This window comes from Mustela nivalis (genome assembly GCF_964662115.1).
Source record: "Mustela nivalis genome assembly, chromosome: 8".
Lineage (NCBI taxonomy): Eukaryota > Metazoa > Chordata > Mammalia > Carnivora > Mustelidae > Mustela > Mustela nivalis.
The window spans coordinates 118,198,936-118,217,386 of NC_139027.1; the positions used below are offsets into that span (position 1 = coordinate 118,198,936).

General features: G+C 39.6%; 1 pseudogene across 1 annotated transcript; it reads left to right on the forward strand.

The window, feature by feature from the left end:
• Window positions 1–16,273: 16,273 nt before the first annotated feature.
• Window positions 16,274–18,069, forward strand: LOC309870653 (tyrosyl-DNA phosphodiesterase 1 pseudogene; annotated as a pseudogene). The gene has a single exon. The product of its transcript is annotated as a tyrosyl-DNA phosphodiesterase 1 pseudogene (transcript).
• The last annotated feature ends 382 nt before the right edge of the window (window positions 18,070–18,451 follow it).

Sequence of the window (18,451 nt, forward strand, 5' to 3'; positions counted from 1 at the left end):
TTTTAATATTTTTTATTTCTTTGGTGGAATTCTCACTTTGTTCATCTAGTCTTCTTCTGAGCTTGGTGAGCAACTTTATGACCATTATTTTGAACTCATTATCTGGTAAATCACTTATCTGTGTTTTACTAAGATCTTTTTCCTGAAGTTTTATGCTCTTCCTTTGTTTGGAACATATTCCTCTGTTCCTTCATTTTCCTTGACTCTGTGTGTTGGTTTCTTTGCTTTAGATAAAACACCCGCCTCTCCCAGTCTTGAAGGATTTGCCTCGTGTAAGAGATGATCCTTATTGTTCAAACCTACCCTTGCTTTGACTCTCAAATCATCATGATTGTCCAAGCAGGTTACTTTATTTTTAGTGGCTACCAATAGCTGAGGTGTGACAAGACCTGTTAGTGTTCCAAAGGGAAGGATCTCAGTTAGCACTTAGGTTCAGGCTGATTGGAAGCCTGATTCTCAAGCAGCAGCTTTTAAAATATCTGAGTATACTTTTTCTAGGAGAAGACTGGGAGATGGGCATTCCTGTCTGCTCCCTCTGTACTGGGCTGGTGATTGGCCATTTGAAAGCTATTCTTTTATTTTATTATTATTATTTTTTTTTTGCTACCATCTCACTGAACCTGTGAACACAAGCCTCACCAGCCACCAGAGCCAGGCTCTCAAGAGATGTGTTCTCTGGGTGGCAAACATAAAATCTGTGGCACAGATGTATATACACAAGCTCCTTGAGACACTGATAACCTGGGGCAGGTCAGAGGGAGAATATGAAGATAGTACCTGCTGGTCTTCCTGTCTCCGGTGAGGATTGCTGTTGCCCCCTAGATGTGTGTTTAATTCGAAGCCTATCTCCAGGCTATTGCTGTGAAGGAAGCTAATAGGCCTTTTTCACAGAAAGACTGGGGATGCATTTCAGTCTGTTGTCACTATGCTGGGCCCTTTAGGAGAGAGGGTGTAACAGGCTAAGAATTCTTCCTTTGTAACAGTGCTGCAGGCCTTGTGAGCACAAGCCCCACTGACTGCCAGAGCCAGGTGATAGGAGATGTCCCCTGTGTGGCAGCTGCAAAAATCTGGGTGCACCGTGAGTACACAAGCTTCTCCCTTGGAGATACTTGTGACCCAGAATGAGGCAGAGGCAAAGTAAAAAGATCGAGGCCACCAGCCTATCCCCAAAGAGCACCTCAGTAAACCTCTAGATGTTTTCCAAACCAGAAGTTCCAAGATAAGAAATAAGCTTCTTTCACAGAAAGACTGGGCATGTGTTTCAGTTTGCTGTCTCTGCATTGTGCTCTGTGGGGTTGGTAGCTAGCCAAGAACTGTCTCTCCATTTGTTGCAATCCCATGGGGCCCATGGATACAAGCCCTGCTGGTCATCAGAGCCAGGCAATCAAGAATTGTCCCCTGGGTGGCAGCCACAAAAACTGGGGCACCAGTTGTAAAAACAAGGCACAATTCATGTGTATAAACTCCCCTCTTGGCAATAATGGTATTTATTCTATAGCGGCGGAGGGAGAGAGCAAAGATAAGTGCCTTTCTCTTGAGGTCTCTGGAGAGGATTACTGTTGGTTCTTAGATGTGTGTTTAATTAGATACTTGCTTCTTAGCTGCAGCTCTGAAGCTAATAGAGCCCTTTCACAGGGAGACTGGGCACCTCAGTCTGTTGCCTGTCTTCTCTGCCTTGGTGTTGGTAGTAGGTTAAGAATTCTTTCTCTCTTCTTGTCCTGTGGGATCTGTAAGTGTAAGTCCTGCTGGCAGCTAGAGGCAGGCAGTCTAGAGGTGTCCGCTGGGCAGCAGCAGCAAAAACTGGGGGGGCAGATGCTATACAAGCTCTTTTCTGGGGGATATGGGTGAGCTGAAGAGAAGCAGAGGGATAACATAAATATGGCACTCACCAGCTCCAGTCTCTGGAGAGTATTTCAGTAGTCCCCAGGATGTGTGGTAAAATAGATGCCTACCATGCTGGGGGGCGGGCGGCATTTATAGGGAGATTGTGTCTGAGCTTCTCCTACCTACTTCAGTGTGTAGGTCCATTTGTCCAATGTGTAGGAGTTATTCAGCTAGTCCCAGGCTCCTGCAGAAATTGTTCTGTACGTAGCTGTAGATTCAGTGTGACTATGGAAGGAGCATGTCTGCTTTATGACAATTAAAAAATACTAAAATAAGCCTTGGATCTTTTATGGGTCACTAATTATCTAGTGAAAAAGTCCATCTATTTTTTAATTTATGTTTTTAAATCCTTTACTATGATTATCAGTAAATTTGGATTTTGGCCCACTGTTTTAGTATTTGTTTTCTGTTTGTTCTCTGTTTTTTTAATCTCTCTATTTCACCTTTCCTGCCTTCTTTTAGATTATTTGAACACGTTTCTAGTATCTCTTTAAATTTTTAAGTTTTTTTTGACCATAGAGTATTTTGGTGATTTCTCCAGGGATTACAATGTATAAACTTATCTTTTCATAATCTACATAGAATTAATATTTTATCATTTCAAGTGGAATGTAGTATTCTTACCACTATATAAGTCCCATTATACTACCCTCTTTAGGTTGTCATATGTGTTACATTTATGTATAATAAAAGCCCCCTGAGACATGTTATAGTCATTGTTCTCTGTTGCTATACATATCTTAAAGCTCTTAAGAGAGTAAAGACTAGTCTATTAGCTCTTAAAGACTAGTCTTTACTCATATACATATCTTTACTCTATACATATCTTAAAGCTCTTAAGAGAGTAAAGACTAGTCTATTATATTTACCAGAATATTTACCATTTCTGTTGCTCTTCCTTCATTGTTGAAGTTCCAGTTTCCCCTGTTTCACCCTCCCACCCACCACCTTTTTTGGGAAGAAATTTCGTCAGCATTTTTTTTAGAGCAGGTATGCTGGTTTTCCTTTATCTGAAAATGGCTCTTTAAAAAAAACATTATATTGGGATATTATTGGCATACAAAATGTGTATAAACTTAATGTATGCAATTTGATGAGTTTGGAGATAGGTAGGTATACACCTATGAAACCATCACCACAATCAACATCATGTCATAACCATGTATGACCTCCAAAAGTTATTTAAAATCTTCTTACATTTAAATCTATATTTTTACATTTGAACATTTAGTATTTTATCATTTAAAATCTATTTTTTATTATTTTTAATTAATTTAAATTACTTTTTATTTATTTTTTAAAAAGTTTTATTTATTTAAGTAATCTCTACACCCACCACGGGGCATGAACTCAAGATCCTGAGATCACGAATCACACAGTCCTCCAACTGAGCCATCCAGGTGCCCCTAAAATCTATTTTTAAATTTATTTAGTGATAAGAACACTAAAAACATAATAAATACTGGTTTAGTAAATTTTTAAAAAAAGATTTTATTTATTTATTTGACAGGGAGAGACAGGCAGGTAGGGGTGTGGGGGAGGCAGGCTTCCTGCTGAGCAAAAAGCCTGATGTAGAGCTCCATCCAGGACCCTGAGATCATGACCTGAGCCAAAGGCAGAGGCTTAACCCACTGCGCTACTCAGGTGCCCCTGTTTTAGTAAATTTTTAAGTGTACATTGTAGTATTGTTAACTATGTTCATTGTGCTATACAGTACTTGTGTTTGCATAACTGAAACTTTGTACACTCTGACCAAAATTTCTCCCATTTCATCTTCCCTCCAGTCCCTGGTGACCACCATTTTACACTCTGTTTTTGTGATTGATTAATGTGGATTCCTTATTTCAGTAGGATCAGGTAGCATCTGTTCTATGTCTGGCTTATTTCACTTAGCATAATGTCTTCCAGATTCACCCATGTTGTCACAAATGGAAGGATTTCCTTTAATATTAAGAGTGAACGATATTCTAGTATATATAAATACCATATTTTCTTAGCCATTCATTCATCAATGGGCATTTAGATTACTCCATGCATTGGCTATTGTGAATAATATGCAGTGAATATGAATACAGATATCTCTTTGAGACAGTGATTTCACTTCCGTTAGATATATATCCAGGAATAGGATTGGTAGATAATTATGGTAGTTCTATTTTTAATTTTTTGAGGAATCTCCATACTGTTTTCTATAGTGACTCAATTCACATTCCCAACATGTACAAAGGTTCCAAAGGTTTTGCATATCCTTGCCAATACTTGTTAACTTTCTTTTATTGATAATAGACATCCTAAGAGGCACAAGGTGATAATCTCATTGTGGTTTTAATTTGCATTTGTTTCTCTAATGATTGTGTTGTCAAGCACCCTTTTCTTATACTTCTCGGCCATTTGTATATTTTTGAAGAAATTTCTATTAAGGTCTTTTACCCATTTTTAAAAATCAGGTTAATTTTTTTTTTTTTTTTTGGTACTGAGTTGTAGGAGCTCCTTTAATATTTTGGATATCAATTTTCTATCAGATACATGGTTCAAAAATATTCATTCCTATTTTATAGATTGCCTTTTACTCTATTGGTTGTTTCCTTGAGTAGGAGCTTTTTAGTTTGATATTTTGGCAATTGTTTGCTCCTCTCCACTCTTCCCCTTCTTTTTTTTTTTTTTTTTAAAGATTTATAAATTCATTCATTCATTCATTCATTCATTTATTCATTAGAGAGAGAGATTGAGAAAGAGAGAGGATGAGCAGAAGGGGCAGTGGGAGAGGAAGAAAGAATCTCAAGCAGACTCATGCTGAGTATGGGGCCTGATGTGGGGCTTGATCTCCTGACCTGTAGATCATGACCTGAGCCGAAATCAAGAGCTGGATATGTAACCAATTGAAACATCCAGGGACCCTAAGACTTTATTTTTTTAAATTAAATTTTAGGTTCATTGCAAAATTATTGGGGGTGGGGAGATCCAGAGATCTGTCATATACTCCCTGCCCCTGCATGTGCATAGTCTCCACCATTATCAACAAACTCTGACAGAGTGCTTTACTTGCTACAGTTAGTATATAATAATCACCAAAAGTCCATAGTTTACATTACGGTTTATTCTTGGTGTTATATTTTCTATGAGTTTAGGCAAATGTATTGACATGGATTCATCATTCTAGTATCATAGAATAATTTTACTGCCTTAAATACTTAACTATGCTCCACCTACTCATCCGTCCCCCCATCCCAATCCCTACAGCACTAATCTTTTTGTTTCCATAGTTTTTTCCTTTTAACAAATGTCATACAGTTGTAATCTTGCAGTTTGTGTCTTTCTGAAATTGGCTTCTTTCACTGAGTCATATGCATGTAAGTTTCCTCTGTATCTGCTCATGGCTTAAGAGCTCATTTCTTTTTGGCACAGAATAATATTCCATTGTCAGGATATATCACAGTTGTTATCCCTTTACCTTCTAAAGTATATCTTGGTTGTTTCCACATTTTGGCAATTATGAATAAAGCTGCTTTAAACTTCCACATGCAGGTTTTTGTGTGGGCATAAGTTTTCAATTCCTTTAGGTAAACACAGTTTTCCCCTAGTCTCCAAAACTGGAGCATTTCTATGAAACCTTTTGTGAGATGAAACGGTGTAAAGTGAAGAGATAGTTATCATTAATTTTTTTTAAGGATTTTGTTTATTTATTTGACACAGACAGAGATCACAAGTAGGCAGAGAGGCAGGCAGAGAGAGAGGAGGAAGTAGGCTCCCTGCTGAGCAGAGATCTCAATGCGGGGCTTGATCCCAGGACTTTGAGATCATGACCCAAGCCGAAGGCAGAGGCTTTAAGCCCCTGAGCCACCCAGGTGCCCCAATTATCATTAATTTATATGGAAAAATTTGAGGGTGTTCCCAGACCTTAGAAGTAACTTTTCTTAGGCGTTTCTGAGATCTTTAGACACGTCTTGTCAATGAATGCGCAGAAGAAATTGAGGTAAAGCACAGATGCTCATGGATCCAGTTTAAAGCTCTGGCAGCTTGATGCTGAGATGCTGAGAGGCTGACTGTAGATGTGGGAGAAGGGGCTTGGCAGCATTGCCATCGTTGCTCAGGGTGCATGCCGCCTCTCTAACAGCTTGCTGCAAAACAAATGCTGAAAGCTATTTTCACTTTTTTGCCTTTTTTTGTAAAAGTAAGAATCCTCTAAAGATTTCTTTTGGTTAGTGGAAACAGTATTTTTTTTTTTTTTTAAGATTTTATTTGTTTATTTGACAGAGAGAGATCGCAAGTAGGCAGAGAGGCAGGCAGAGAGAGGAGGAGCCTGATGCGGGACTCGATCCCAGGACCCTGAGATCATGACCTGAGCCAAAGGCAGCGGCTTAACCCACTGAGCCACCCAGGCGCCCCTAGTAGAAACAGTATTAATGGATACTGTTCTTATCCAATTACGTGGTTCGCAAATATTTACTCCTATTCCATAGATTGCCTCTTCACTCCATTGATTGTTTCCTTTTTTGAGTAGGAGCTTTTTAGTTTGATGATTCAATCAGAAGTCTTTTGTACAAGTTAAGTGGTATAACTGAACTTTGGGGAAGTAGGGGTTACCTTTGTGAGGAAGCACAATTGCTGAATCATAAGTAAGAGTATGTTTAAATTTGTGAGAAACCACCAAGCTGTCTTTCAAATTGGCTGTGCCATTTTGCATCCCCACCAGCAATGAATGAGGTTTCCTTTTGTTCCACATCCTCATTAGTATTTGGTGTTGTCCGTGCTCGGATTTTGGCCATTCTAATAGGTGTGTAATGATATCTCGCTGTTGTTTTAACTTCAATTTCCCTGACGACGTGTAACATCTTTTCACATGCTTATTTGTCATCTGTGTATCTTTGTTGAAATGTCTGCTAAAGTCTTTGCCCATTTTTTTACTTGGGTCGTTTATTTTTTTATTATTTAGTTTTAATAACTCTTTGTATATTTTGGATAACAGTTCTTTATCAGATGTGTCTTTTGGAAATATTTTTCCCCAATCTGTGGCTTGTTTTCTCATGTTCCTGACATTGTCTTTTGCAGGGCAGAAGTTTTTAATTTTAATGAAGTTTTCTTTATCAATTACTTAGTCATGGATCGTGCCTTTGGTCAGTCATGAAATACTTCAGCTCTAGGGTGTTTTGGAGTGGGGAGTGACAAAGGGAGAGAGGGAGAGAGAGAATCTTAAGCACGTTCCACACCCGGTGTGGGAGTCTGATGCTGAGCTTGATCTCACAACCCAGAGATCATTGCCTGAGCTGAAATCAAGAGCTGGACGCTTAACCATCTGAACAACTCAGGTGCCTCTAGGAATTTTTTAAAAGTGATTTTTTAAAACTTATTTTAAGTATTGTTTTCCTAGTTTTGTTTAGTTGTCTATGTTTTCTTGTAGTTCACTGAACTTCTGTAAGAGGATTATTCTGAATCCTTTGTCAGTCAGTTCACGTATCTCTATTTTTAAGGATCAGTCATTGGAATCTTAGTTTTCTTAGGGGTGTCATGTTTCCCTGATTCTTTGTGATCTTGTATCCTTGTATTGGTGTCTAAGCATCTGAGGAAGCTGTCATCTCTTTTTGTCTATACAGGTTCAGTTTGGATGGAAAGACCTTCAAGACTCAGTTCAGCCCTGGGTTCTGGATGGGTTAGCTCATACTTTCACTGGCAGGTGGGGCTTGCTCTAGGGTCTTTGGTTGGATGGAGCTTCTGCTTGTGCTGTGAGCTTTGGTAATGCTGCTGGCTGGGCTCCCACCCACTGGCTGGGTTCTGTAGTTGTAATTTGTACTTTGTGAAATGATGCTTCTAGCTGGATTTTATGTTAAGTGAAGTTAATTTCACTTTATGTTTTAAGTGAAGTTGCAGGCTGTGCTTCATAGTTGGCTGGGGCTACTGGCTGTGGCCTGCAATTGGGCAGGGCTGCATGTTGTGCTCTGTGGTTGGTTGGGAATGATGGCTTTGCTCTCTGGTTCAGTGGAGTCACTAGCTGTTCTTTGTGGTTGGGCAAGGTCCCTGACTGTGTACCATGATCAAGCAAGTACCTAGTCTTTCAGTTGTCCCAGTATTCTCCAATATAGAAGTAGGCTTCCAGGGAGTGACCCTGAAATGCTGGAGAGGCTGAATGTCTGCTTCTGGTCCTCTTTTCTCCACTGGAGAAATCATAGGCCCAGAAGATCACTCTTGGTGTGGCATTCTGTTGGCCTGGGGAGGGGTGATATGGTCAAAGTGAACTTACTTCTCTTATCTTTCTAAAGTAGATTTTCTTATTTTTTGTGCTTCAAAGGACATGCTTCAGCCGCACCCCCAAGTCCTGGGATTTTCAAAAGGCGTCTTGTTTGTGGATATTTGTTCATTTGTATTTCTGTGAGGAGGACTTGATCCAGGAGCCTCCTATTCTACCATCTTGCTTATTTCAACAGCAGAAGTGCATTTGGTTGCAAGGTAGAGACTGAATCTGAGTATGTTCATAAGAGTGACAACGGGGATGGAGAGAATAGAAGAGCTTTGAATAGAGAGAATATTTAGAACACTGTGTGTAAAGTAGGAAGGAGGGGCCTTAGGAATGCCTTTCAATTTCCCTTTAATACTATGCTTTCCATCTCCTCTCCTGAGCGAACTCCTACTTCTCTCTCAAGTCTCTGCTTAATTGTAACTTCCAATGCAAGGTTGTTTAAATCCTGGACTATTGTTGACCACTTAAGGCTCTTTTTCATTTAATGTCTTCATTAGATACTTATTAAGCATATATCATGTCTTAGGGGCTGGCAGTATGTACCACAGGCAGTTCCCAACATCATGGAGTTTACATTCAAAATGGTTTGAAATAATGAGCAAAACCAGATATTACTTTTACTTTCATCAAGCCTTCTCTTGAATGGCAGTCAAATGGCTGCTGCTGAGTGCTGTGTAAATATTGAAAGTGACAAATTCAGATATTGTTAATCTGTACAGCTTTGTGATTTTCTCCAGCATTTTTTTCAGGGTTGGGATTTGTGTTTGTTTGGTGGTGAAGAAAGTAAATACTTAAAATGATCTGGGGTTGGGGTGCCTGAGTGGCTCAGTTGGTTAAGTGTCTGCTTTCTGCTTGGGTCATGATCCCAGGGTTGTAGGATGGAGCCCCATGCTGGGCTCCCTGCTTAGTGCGAGATTGCTTCTCCCTCTCCCTACTCCCCTCCCCCCATGCTGTGCTCTTACTTGTTCTGTTTTTCTCAAAAGAATAAATAAAAAATCTTAAAAAAAAAAAGGATCTGGGGTTGAATTTTTTCTTTGCAGATAGGTGCAGAAAATAATAGTGTTTGGATTCTTAAGAGGTTGGCAAGAAAGCAATTGAAGTGATGAATCATGGAATGGACACTGATAAAGAAAAGTGAAGAAGGAAAAGTCTGATAAATGCATGGAATTTATTTGGGTCAAGGGAGTACACATCTTGATGAATTCAAGAAGTTTTCTATAATAACAAAATCAGGGAGCTAAAGATGTTTCTGGGTGTGATTACAGAAGGTAGAGTTAGGCAGAATGGATTTCATTCAGCTTGCACTGCTGATGCATTAATGAGACCCTGGAAAAGTCATACCAAACCTCTGAGCCTCACTTTCCTCAATTAAAAATTGCTGGCAATGACATCAAACTCAAAGTGTTACAAGTTTTAAGTGTGATAACTTAAGTCGCAGTCTGCACATGGTTGGTGTCCACAGAATATTTGCTCAGTACTGCTTGATGCCATAAAGCCGCCTTTTATTCCTTTCTTCTCTCCTGTTGTTACTGTTAGAGGCCTAACAGAGTTATTCTCCCATGAAATAAGATGAGGAATAAAGAATTGGGCAGGACAGACAGGTTAAGGAACTTGAAGAGACTAGAAGATAAAAGACCTTAAGAAGGAGAGCTTAGCAAGGTCAGTTCCTTCATCTAGGTCACATGAGTAGGGATTTCAGGGATCGAGGTAGTCCCAAGTGGGAAGTACAATGGAATCTTCAGGGAGCCTCTGATAACTCCTCTGTCTGGGCAGACAGATCCCAAACTCTTTGTACCTGTGACTTATCTTTCCTAGTCATACTAATGGGTCTTCACCTCAGGGCACAGCATGATCTGCAACCACTTGCATACCTATACTTCTGCCATGGTCCAGAGAGCAAAGCTTTAGGAGAGAGTTCCCCTAAACTCCCTGTGAAGCTTGCATGCTACTGAAAATATGCACAGGTAATTGTGGAGTGGATGCAAAGTATGTGCTCTTCTAAATCCCCAGAGGAGAAAATGGTGTATGTGTCAGAAACAAGATAGATTTCTAAAACTACATAATAGCAGCAAAAGCAAGTTGAATGCTTTTTAAGTTTTTTTGTTGTTGTTGTTGTTTTTTTGTTTTGGGACAAGGAACAATGGTTTTTTGCATTGTAATAGCAAATATAAAGAAAACATACCATTTTAGTACAATACTTTGGCATTTTGTGGAATCCCAGACTGGATGGAGTCTTGATTACTTAGCCACATAATTACTTTTTAAATTTAGACTCTTGAAGAAAAATGCATTTAGACTTCTGAATTACTTTGGTACAAAAATGCTTTTTCTTGTTGAATGCTTGGATATATAACAAGAGTTGTGCTTTCTTTTTGGTGATTATTATTCGTGAAACAAGAAGAGTGTTGACTCTTATATATCATCTGATGTCTATGCCCTTCTCTAATAGATGTGTGACACTTTCTTTTAGCTGCTCCTCATCTCTCAACTCTTCTGTAGCTCTCTGTATCTTTTAGCCCTCTGCCATACCTGTGGCGACTCTGACCAGCTTTCCCCTGAAATGCATCCTCCCCTCCCCATAGTATATAATTGTCACTTGGGAAATGTTGCCAAAGTCCCATGCCCCCTGCATCTAAGTGTGGTCATGTGATTTGTTCTTACCAATGGAATATGAGGAGAAATGATTGGTGTCACTTTCAGGAATAGGCTTTTAAGAATTAAGACTTTAAGAAGACTTTTAAAGGGCGCCTGCGTAGCTCAGTGGGTTGAGCCTCTGCCTTTGGCTCGGGTCATGATCCCAGCTTCCTGGGATCGAGCCCTGTGTCAGGCTCCCTGTTCAGCAGGAAGCCTGCCTCTCCCTCTCGCACTCCTCCTGCTTGTATTCCCTCTCTTGCTGTGTCTCTGTCAAATAAATAAATAAAATCTTAAAAAAAAATAAAAGAAGACTTTTAAGTCATTCCTATGACTTCCTTGTATTTCCATACTTTGGCACCAACAGGCTGGATCTCATTGATCTATTTATGAGAAACATAAAGAAGGTGTATGAAGTTGTTAAATGATCGGGGTTAAGGTCTCCTTACAGTGGGAGATGTGGATCTAGGTAGAAAGAGGCTTACTGATGTGTGTGAATTGTGGCAGTGCCTTTCTGCAGTGTAGCTAATAGGAACCCAGTCCCTGTGCTGCTGCACAGCATAATACGGCTTGTTAGGATAGATCATCAGGGACTCTTGTACTTGGTAATAGAATGATGTAATGCCCATCACCAGGTGGTTATTAAGGAGGGCAGGGATAGCATGGAGCACTGGATGTTATAAGCAATGAACCGTGGAACACTATATCAAAAACTAATGATGTGCTGTATGGTGACTAACATAACATAATTTTTAAAAAAATTAATGAAAAAGAAAAGATTGGTATAATGCATTCTTCAGGAACATAATGCTTTACCATAATCTATTATCACATCAGGGAGCACATTGAATGTCCTAGAGCACCCTCTGGAGGAGTGACAGGATGTTTTACCGGTGTTTTTTGTAGGGTGAGTCCCAGTCTCATTTTTACTGTAGATCTTATTTTCTTAAGTGCTATGGGCAATGTTTGTGGCCTTCACTTTTCTAGTTATTAACTTCTAGATCAGTTTAGTTTCTGTATAAAATCATATAGAACTTTGCCACTTTAGAAACAAAGTGGATTATATATAAAACTATAAAAAAAAAGAATCACTCTGGCTGTTGGAGTACACGATGGGTGACAGGGAGGCCAGGGAAGAGAGTCCCATAGGAACAGGTAGGAGACAATGGAGAATGAATCTGAGAACAGAAAGTGGAGCTGGGGAGTGGGGGATGGGTGTGGAGGGTTTGGGGTGGTTAGTGGAGGAAATAGCAGCGGATGAAACATCTAGGAATCTGTTCCAGTTACCATTGTATGTGGGTGTGGACACAACCTCCCCTCCCAATTATCTCATGTACCCCCAAATTATAGAGTAGGTCTTTCCTAAAAGGACAAAGGGAAATTTTCATCCCTGGGGATAAATTGAACTCCTGGCTTAGAATACAAGGACTTTGGTGGACATCTAAGTCTAACATTTATATGTTACAGATAGGAAGAGTGAAGCTAAAGAAAGAAAAGGGAATTATCCAGGGATCATCCAGCAAGGTCGAGAATTTGAGTCCTCACTGATTCACAGACCAGTGATCTGTTATTTTATCCCTGAAACCTTTCTCATCCCCCTCTTCAGAAGACACTGAGATTAAAAGTTGGTTGTATAGACTTCTACACATCTTTTAAGGCCTTTAGAAAGAGAAACATTTAGTATATTTAAAAATTATTATTTTTTATTGACGTGCAGTTGATATTGTATCAGTTTAAGGTGTACAGTGACACTGTATAAGTTTAAATTGTACATTTATGTACTGTAATATGATTACTGCTGTACTGTTAGCAAACACCTCTGTCTTGTCCTATAATTGCCATTTTTGGGCTCTTTTTTTACATTTTTAATTTTTTATAAAACAATTTCTTTTTAACAATTATTTATTGTTTTATTTGAGAGAGAGTGTGCTTGCACTCGTGCATGTGGTCGGGGAAGGGATAGAAGGAGGGAGAAACAGACTCTTCATGAAGCAGGGAACCCAAAGAGGGATTCAATTCCAGGACTCTGGGATCATGACTGAGCCGAAGGCAGATGCTTAACCATCTGAGCCACCCAGATGCCCCTATAATAAAACAATTTAGGGCACCTGGTGGCTCAGTTGGTTGGGCAACTTCCTTCGGCTCAGGTCATGATCCTGGTAGTCCCAGGATCAAGTCCCACATCAGGCCCTCTGCTCATCAGGGAGCCGGCTTCTCCCTCTGCCCCTTGCCCCTTTCATGCTCACGCTCTCTCTCTCTCAAATAAATAAAATCTTTAAAAAACAAACAAACAAACAAACAAAAAAACCAATTTCAAACTTATAGAAAAAAAATACTGCAAAATACCCCATATCCTTTACCCAGATTCATTTATTAAGATTTAATCTCAGCAATTTTGAAGTATATAATACAGTATTCTCTTCTATACTTAATATGCTGTGTTGTAGATCGCCAGGATTTATTTATCAATCCATTTCTCTCACACACAGTCCCAGGTAATCACCATTCTACTCTCTGTTTCTACAAGTTTGGCTTTGGCTTTTTTTAGTGATACCATGCAGTAGTTTTATCCCTCTATTGGAATTTTCTCACTTAGTGTAATGCTTTCAAGGTCCATTTACATCGTCAGAAATAGCAGGATTTCCTTCTTTTCATGACTGAATAATATTCCATTGTATGTATACATATAAACACATCTTCTTTATCCCTTCATATGGCATAAAGCTGTTTTCATTATGGAAAAACAATCTAATGCATCCTTTGAGGCATATATATATATATACATATATATATATATTTGAGGCCTATTTTTATATATATATATATATATTTATATATATATATATAAATATATATATATACACACACACACATACATATTCATTGGGGAGCTTTCTTTGATCTGTATTCCATGAGACCCCCAGACTGGAATGGGAGCCCCATATTTTTATAGATTTTGGCATGGCCCTATCTTTTCATCTTTTAAACCTCTGGTCTTTTTTGTTGGTGGTGATGGTGGTCAGTGATATGCTGTATTTTTTTCTTTTTCTTTTTATCTTTGACCATCCTCACTCATTTCTTCCACCTCTCACACCTTTACTCTGGCATCCACCAATCTGTTCTCTGTATCTGTGAGTTTTTTTTTTTTTTTTTAAGATTCCACATGGAAGAGAGATCATATGGTATTTGTCTTTCTCTGTCTGACTTACCTCATTTAGCATAATGCCCTCAAGGTCCATTCGTGTTGTCATGAATGGCAATATTTCATTCCTTTTTATGGCTGAATAATATTCCACTGTGTATATGTGTGTGTGTGTGTGTGTCTGTGTGTGTATATGCACAATTCTTTATCCATTTACAATTTCTTTATCCATTTCTTTATCCATTTACTCATCATTGGACACTTAGGTTGTTTCCATATCTTGGCTGTTGTGAATAATGCTGCAATGAACATGGAGATGCATATATCTTTTCAAATTAGTGTTTGTATTTGTTTTTTATTTTGTTTTTTTTTTTTAAGATTTTATTTATTCACTTGACAGACAGAGATCACAAGTAGGCAGAGAGGCAGGCAGAGAGAGAGGGAAGCAGGCTCCCTGCCGAGCAGAGAGCCCGATGCGGGACTCGATCCCAGGACCCTGAGATCATGACCTGAGCCGAAGGCAGTGGCTTAATCCACTGAGCCACCCAGGCGCCCTGTATTTGTTTTTTAGATAGATACATATTATAAAATTTCAGGACCAAATGGCTATACTGGTAGATTCTACCAAACGTTCAATGAAGAATTAATATCTATCCTTCTCAAACTATTCCAAAAAACAGAAGAAGGAACTCTTTCAAACTCATTCTATGAGGCTAGTATTACCCTGATACCAAAACCAGATAAGGACACTAAAGGAACAGAAAACTGTAGGCCACCTCTCTCTTTATATCCTATTTTCATTTCCTTTAGGTATGAACCCAGAAGAGGTATTGCTGAATCATATGGTAGTTTTATTTTTACTTATTTGATGGACCTTCATGTTTTCCATAGCAACTGAACCAATTTGCATTTCTACCAACAATTTTTAAAGACTCCCTTTTCTCCAAATCCTCACCAATACTTGTCATCTCTTATCTTTTTGTTGATAGCCATTCCAACAGATATGAGATGATATATCATTGTGGGTTTGGTTTTTTTTTTTTTTTTGCATTTTCCTAATGTTTAGAGATGTTGAATATCTTTTTTTTTTTTAAAGATTTTATTTATTTATTTGACAGAGAGAAATCACAAGTAGATGGAGAGGCAGGCAGAGAGAGAGAGAGGGAAGCAGGCTCCCCGCTGAGCAGAGAGCCCGACGCGGGACTCGATCCCAGGACCCTGAGATCATGACCCGAGCCGAAGGCAGCGGCTTAACCCACTGAGCCACCCAGGCACCCCAAGATGTTGAATATCTTTTTATGTACCTTTTGACCATTTGGGTGTGTTCTTTGGAAAAATGTCTATTTCTTCTACCTATTTGTTAGTCAGATTTTGTTGTTGTTGAGTTGTATGAGTTCTTCATATATTTTGGGTGAAATTTCTTATTGGATATCTGGTTTGCAAATATTTTTTCCAATTCCATAGGATCCCTTTTCATTTTGTTAATTGTTACTTTTGCTGTGCAGAAGTTTTTTAGTGTGATGTAGTTCCACTTGTTTGTTTTTGCTTTTGTTACTTGTGCTTTTTGTGTCATATCTAAAAAAATCATCATCAGGACTAATGTCCCTAATTATCAATTACCATTTATTTCTCATTAATAACATATGATCTTTTTATTTTATCTTATGTTCCTCTGACCTGACAGTTTTCATCAATAAAAGACTGGAAGAATCAGACAGACATGGGTAGCCCTATACACACACACACACACACACACACAGGCCTCACCTGGAGAAAATTCTCATTTTGACATGCTATGGAATGCCGCATCAAAGTCATAGGTGATAGCTCTTCTATTGTAGATTCACCTTTCATGGTACTATTTAACTATCAAAAAATAACAATAATAGACCTGTGTGTTGCCAGAATTTCAGGTGCGAATTCAGCTGTTACCAGCTCTGAAAGTTTTATTTAAAAATTTTTTAAAAAGATTTTATATATTTATTTGACAGGCAGAGATCACAAGTAGGCAGAGAGGCGGGCAGAGAGAGAGAGAGAGGAGGAAGCAGGCTCCCCACTGAGCAGAGAGCCTGATGCGGGGCTCAATTCCAGGACACTGGGATCATGACCTGAGCCGAAAGCAGGGGCTTTAACCCACTGAGTGACCCAGGTGCCCCAAGCTCTGAAAGTTTTAAAAATATGTCTCAGGGGGGCACCTGGGTGGCTCAGTGGTTAAAGCCTCTGCCTTCGGCTCAGGTCATGATCCCAGGGTCCTGGGATCGAGCCCCGCATCTGGCTTTCTGCTCAGCGGGGAGCCTGCTTCCCTTCCTCTCTCTCTGCCCGCCTCTCTGCCTACTTGTGATCTCTGTCTGTCAAATAAATAAATAAAATATATATAAAAAAATATGTCTCAGGAAGGTGATTATGGGAAGTGGACAATATCCAATAGTGATGAAAGTGAGGAGGAAAAGCCAAAACTAGACAAGTCTCTACTTCTCCCCTCCCCGATGCTGGGCAGGGAGCAGGAAATGAACCAAGATACACCTGTTCTGAGACTAGGAAAGCTGCCTATAGAAGAAAATCAATACTTGTGAAGTTCAGCAACACAGATTGACAAGTTTCACCTCTCCAAATGTGAAGAAGTCTTCACCTCTCAAAAGAAGAGTAGTTCCCAGGAAGATCTAGGTTGGTGTCTCTCTAGCAGCGACAATGAGCTGCAACCAGGAACACAGCAGAAGCAGGCTAAAAACATAGTGGTCAAAGAGGAGAGCAGCATCTCTTCTTCCAAAGACAGTGCTGTCCAAAGAACTAGAAATCACAGTCCTCCTGCCCACCATGGATTAAAAGAGGAGAAAGAGGAGTATGAAACCTCAGGGCAAGGCCAAGACATTTGGGACATGTTGGATAAAGGGACTCCCAATTTTACCTCACTAGAGTCTCTGGAATTAAGCCAAGTTATAACTCTGGAGCCCTCCACATCAAGGATATTCTATCTCCTCTATTTGGGGCACTTGTATCTTCAGCTCAGTTTAACTACTGCTTTGATATGGGCAGGCTCATAAAACAGTATCCACCAGAGTTCAGAAACCAATCCTGCTTGTGCATGGAGATAAATGAGAAGCTAAGGCTCACTTACATATCTAGGCCAGGCCTTATGAAAACATTTCCCTCTTGCAGGAAAATGATGTTACTATTGTATGAAGAAGTCCTCTGGGTTGTCATACACACCTCCAACCTTATCCATGCTAACTGGCACCAGAAAACTCAGGGAATATGGTTGAGACCCTTACACCCATGAATTATCCATGAAACCCACAGATCTGGAGAATCAGAACACATTTTAAAGTTGGTATCATCAGCTACTTGATGGCTTATAATGCTCCTTCACTCAAGAAGTGGATAAACACCATCCACAAGCATGATCTCTCTGAAACCAATGTTTATCTTATTGGATCAACTGCAGGATGCTTTCAAGGAAGTCAGAAAGATAATTGGGGACATTTTGGGCTTAGAAAGCTTCTGAAAGAGCATGCCTCATCCTTGTCTAAAGGAGATTCTTTGCTGATAGTAAGTCAGTTTTCAAGCATTGGGTCTGTGGGAGCTGATGATTCGAAATGGTTGTGTTCTGAGTTTAAAGAGGCTTGGTGAAGCTGGGAAAGGAAAGCAGGACCCCAGGGAAAAGTGCCATTCCTCTTCACTGGATCTATCCTTTTGTGGAAAATGTGTGAACCAACTTAGAAGGATATCCAGCCGGGATGTCGCTTCCCTATAACATCCAGACAGCTGAAAAACAGAATTGGCTCCCTTCCTATTTTCACAAATGGTTGGCTGACATATTTGGCCACAGCAATGCTATGCCACATATTAAAACATATATGAGACCTTCTCCAGGCTTCAAATTGCTTGGTTCCTTGTCACAAGGAATTTGTCCAAGGCCACCTGGGGAGCATTAGAGAACAGCACCCAGCTGATGATCCATTCCTATGAGCTTGGGGTCCTTTTCCTGCCATCAGCATTTGGCCTGGACAGCTTCAAAGTAAAACAGAAATTCTTCTCAGGGAACAAGGAGCCAGTGGCTGTCTTTCCTGTGCCATATGACCTGGCTCCAGAACTGTATGGAAGAAAAGACCGGCCATGGATTTGGAACATTCCTTATACCAAAGCACCAGATACACATGGGAATATATGGGTTCCCTTCTGAGAATCTTAAAGCAACTGTGAAATTTAGGTATAAGACTTCAAGCCCCAGATAACACATGTTCTTATTTGTACCAGATGTTCAACCTTAAAGTTTTATCTACACCCCTAACAAAACTCTCTATGGCTCAAACAAAAACAAAACAAATAAAACTTCAGATTCACTTTGATTTTTTTAAAAGATTTTATTTATTTGGGGCGCCTGGGTGGTTCAGTGGGTTAAAGCCTCTGCTTTCAGCTCAGGTCATGATCCCAGGGTCCTGGGATGGAGACCAGCTTCGGGCTCTCTGCTCAGCAGGGAGCCCGCTTTCCTTCCTCTCTCTCTCCTGCCTCTCTGCCTACTTGTGATCTCTGTTGGTCGAATAAATTAAAAAAAAATTAAAAAA